Raw genomic sequence first — 4274 nt, forward strand, 5'->3', positions numbered from 1 at the left:
ACTGGTGCTGCTGCTGGACGAGGAGCGCGCGGCGCTGGTGGGGGGCGCGGCGGCGCGGGCGGCGCGGCGCGGCGCCGGTCCCGCAGTTCCATCGACAGCCAGGCCAGCTTGAGCGGGCCCCTGCCCGGCGGCGCGGCGGGCGCGGGTACCCGGGACGTGGGCGACGGCAGCAGCACGTCGAGCGCGGGTAGCGGCGGCAGCCCCGACCATCACCACCACGTCCCGCCGCCGCTGCTGCCTCCCGGGCCGCCCAAGGTCCCGGACGGCAAGGCCGTCGCCACGCGCCGGTCCCTGGATGACCTTTCGGCGCCGCCGCCTCACCACCGAAGCATCCCCAACGGCCTGCGCGGTAAGGACGGCGCCCGCCGGGCAGGGCGCGTCTCGGGAGCAGAGCCCTTTCCCTCGCGGGCGGCCGCCACTCCGGACCCCTCCTCCGGCCGGCGTCGGAGAGATCGCCATCCGCCCGCGGTGGGGCTTTTTTTTTTGGTGCTGAGTTTTCCGGTTAAGCGATGGAGGCGTGTCCACGCTGAATCCGCAGCCTGTCCGGGACCCCCAGACTCCTCAAAAGTTTCTCCAATCTGGGACCGTAGGGCTGGCTGGAGGTGCCGCAGCTCTGCCTGGAAACCCTGGCCCGGGACCGGGAAGTTTTTAATGAGGAGGCGGGGGGCGGAGGGGGGGGAGTGAAAGTGAAATTTTCCCTCTTCTTGGAACAACAGGCAGCCCTCAAGCAATGATCACCTGTGTGCCGGGGCGGAGCTGGCATTCCACCTGGGTTTCTCCGCGCTGTCTGTCCCAGGGAAGGGTCACAGGCCGCTGGGCCCAGAGTACTGAGGTCGGAGAACCTTCCTGGTTTGCTATTACTCCTGCCTTTCTCAGCGCTCCCCTGACTCTCCCTGGGAGCGGGGACCTTTCTCAACTGAGGCTCTTAAGATTTCCCAGAAGAATATAGGCTTGGACTGGATCCTGGCGTTCTGTCTCCTCGGGCCTCAGTTTCCTTATCTGTAGAATGGAGCTGGTAAGCCCTACCTCCCGGATTTGAGGCAGAGATAAAAGCCTCTGAAGGGGTCTGTAAACTGCTGCTCACTTTCCTGGAAGTGCCGATGTTGGCAGCAGCGGCTGGGGTGTGGGTGGGAGGACCTTTGGCCTCGGGAAAGCCCAGCTACTGTATTCCAGCCCATGTGACTGCTGGGCCCCAAGCACTCTGTAGGAGTGGGGCAGCTGGTCACCCTCCCCATCCCCAACCCTCTGATCGGTGGCTGTCCCTCCTGCCTCGCTCCTCTCCCTCCTCTCCCTCCTCCCTGTCTTTCCACATTTTTGGTGGCTTGGCTCCTGCTTCTGGTGGCTGTTCCTGCTGCCTGAACTATTTGCCTGAAGGTGGAGATTAAACAGCCCTTTCTGGTTCTCTTTGAAGCCTTTCCTAGTTCAGAGAAAATGTATCTAGGCCTTAAATGACTGTTCTTCCCCTGAGTGACAGCCTGGGAGCCGGGTGGGGACGGGACACGCTCTCTTTGCTTTGGTGGCCAAGTGGGCTCTGCAGGTGCCTCGGGGTTGGGGGTGGGGTGGGAACTGGACCCCTGGGGAGGTGGGGCACTAGCCCTTGGCAGTTTTTATTTACCTTCCTAGCCTGTGAGTTGGGGCAGGGCTAGGTGTAGAGGCATATTTTGTTACTGATTAGCAATCTAAGGCTACAACTTGGGTTTCTCTCCAGTGACTCTGTATCCACCCCACCTCCCACCAGCAAGCTCCTTAAGGCCAGTGGGAGTAGCTCAGAGTTAGGTGGTTTGCACCATTTGGGGAATGAGGAGTCACAGTCTCAGCCTCTCTGGTCTTGTTTTCTGGGGCTGGGGTGGAGGGGTGGGGCTTGGGAGGGTCAGATTTCTGGGCCTCGGTTTCCCCAAGTGCAGTAGGAAGTGAAGACTGCGGCAGTCTGTGGCTAGGAAGCGAAATGTTTCTGGTTTTCAGCTGCGTCATCAGTGACACTTGGCAAGGGTGTTTCTCTGCAGGGCACTAAAGTGTCAGGGCATATTGGCAGAGAAGTTCTGGCATATTTTGGACAAGGAGATGTGGACCCTGTCTTTGTTAGCTGCTGCTGTCAGCAGAGCAGCTGTGGAGGACTGGATCCCAACTGAGGTTTCCCAGCCCACTGAGGGGCAGGGTGGGTTCGAGCTGTAGGTTTTCCTGTAGAACCCACGCTCCCCCAAGACCCGTGCACACAGGGAACAGGACTGCCACAGATTCTGTGGTGACACAGCTTTGGGTCGGGGTGAAATAAGCACTCAGCGTTATGATCACAAATTTCACTCATCAGTGGGATTGTTGTCAATTTAGTTTTGTCTCAAAGTTGAGCGTAGCCTTGACATGTTCTCCCAACAGTATGAGTGGGATGTCTGGAAACAAGGAAAGTCCCTTCTCTTCAAAGCCACTCTTCTGCCCTTGGACCTGTAGTTTTGGGTGGAGACCAAGCTGGAGATGAGGCAGATAACAGACCCCAGTCTGGGTGGTGATGAAAGTGGAATCAGATAACAGACTGGTGCCTCAGATCGTTTGCCCTCTCAACTTATCCTCACAGGAACCCTGCGAGGCAGTATTATCCCCATTTTACAGTCAAGCAAGTAGAGGCTCAGAGATGTTCTGAGCAATTCCTGGGAAGGCAACTGAGATTGCAGTGTCAGTTGTCAGTTGCCTGGGTGGTGCTGCGGGGGTCCTGTACTGCTCAGGCCCCGGGGTTGGCTCTCATCTCTGGCCTGTGGTCATTTTGGCTGATAATATTCATCAGCAGACACTGCTGACTCCCCGTTCTCAATTCCGGCTCACGTTTGCCCTGCTTCTCCTGTCCCAGCAAATGTCACTTCCTTATCAGTGACCCCTGAGCAGATGGTTGATAACCTCCGTGCCCGGAGGGCTCAGACAATCTCCTGTGTGAATCTCTTCCCGCTGCCCTCCAGCCAGGGACTTCACTTTCGCAAGCCTCTCTCTGCTCCTCTTCTGTAGAGGGGGTCCTCCTCTATCCCTGCAGGCAGTGGGCCTCAACTGTTGTCAGGACCTTGTCATGCATGTTTCTCCCAAGGATCCTCATGAGAAAGAGAGGGACCTGTTGGGGGTTTGCCAAATAGACATCGGCCCTTCTCTTTGAAACTCTGTTTGCTGTTTAGACAGATAGCTCTCCCAAGCTGGTGTCTGGTTGCACCTCCTGGGGCTCAGTGGCCCTGTAGTCCTGTCCCGAAGCTGCAGGGTACCTGCAGCCCTGCTGGGCGCCCTCGGGGCCCTAAGAGGCTGTGGTGGGTGGCGGCCCATCTGTATTCCAGGTCCTCCCAGGCTGGGCCTGTGCCTGACCGGCCTGTGAATAGGAATTCAAATAGGCCTTAGTCTTTTTTTTTCTTTTTCTTTTTTGACAGAGGTCTGGGCTGAGCTGATTAAAGTCTGGACTGGGATGCTCTTTGCTCTAATTTAGTGGTGGGGAGGTGGGGGCAGACTGGGACAGGCAAACCCCAAACATCAGAAAGTCAGGTTTGCATTTTGAACTAATGCAGTTTTCAAACAAAAGTTATTTTTAACAGTTCTCCCATTCCCCTCCCTGTCCCGCGTGTCCCACCTTCTTTCTTCCTCCCGCCGCCCACCGTGTGCCCATTCACCTCCATCCCAGCCCTCCCATAACATCACATGGCCCACTCCCCCTTCCGCTAACCCCAGAACGAGGGCCTCCAGCCCTTTGTACAGGCCCCGTTTATACCTTTAAAAGTTTGCATGAAGAGTTTGAGCTTCTCAAAATAAGATGTGTTTGTTCTCCTGCTTGTATGTTTTTTTTTTGTTGTTGGTTTAAAGGGAGGATAGAGTGAGGGTGGTCTGGGTCTTTAAAAAAAGACGGAGCCTCTGACCTTGAATAGGTCTTTTATGAGGGGATCCCAGCTCAGCAGCCCCGGCTAATGTGCAGCTTTTCCTAAACCCAGCCAGGCCTAGGGGCAGAGGTCAGTGAAGACAAGGAGGGGGGGTTGAATAAGCCTTTCCCCCTCCCTCCCTATCCTGACCCCACCAGCCATCCCTGGCTTTGGGGTACTGTGCCCCCAGGGCCAGGAGCTCGCTGGCTGGTAACCCAGGGCAGGTGCCCTGTGCCTCACAGTTTAATACCTACCACAGAGCATCCCAGTCCCAACTCCATTGTGTTCAGAGCTCCCAAGTGGTCCTACATCGCAGATGGAGAAACTGAGGTCTGGAGAGGTGTGGTGACTAGCTCCCAGTCCTGTGGGCTGGCTGGGGCAGAGAGGAGTGGCTGGGTG

At 57.2% G+C, this 4274-nt stretch overlaps 1 protein-coding gene across 1 annotated transcript in view; it reads left to right on the forward strand.

The window, feature by feature from the left end:
- Positions 1-6: 6 nt before the first annotated feature.
- Positions 7-4274, forward strand: part of CCDC85C (coiled-coil domain containing 85C) — a 79757-nt gene continuing 75489 nt past the window's right edge. Inside the window, exon 1 of the mRNA XM_010851372.1 lies at positions 7-349. The gene's annotated coding sequence lies outside the window, so the exon portion shown is untranslated. The remainder of the gene's footprint in view (positions 350-4274) is intronic.

This window comes from Bison bison, unplaced genomic scaffold (genome assembly GCF_000754665.1).
Source record: "Bison bison bison isolate TAMUID 2011002044 unplaced genomic scaffold, Bison_UMD1.0 scf7180017864302, whole genome shotgun sequence".
Lineage (NCBI taxonomy): Eukaryota > Metazoa > Chordata > Mammalia > Artiodactyla > Bovidae > Bison > Bison bison.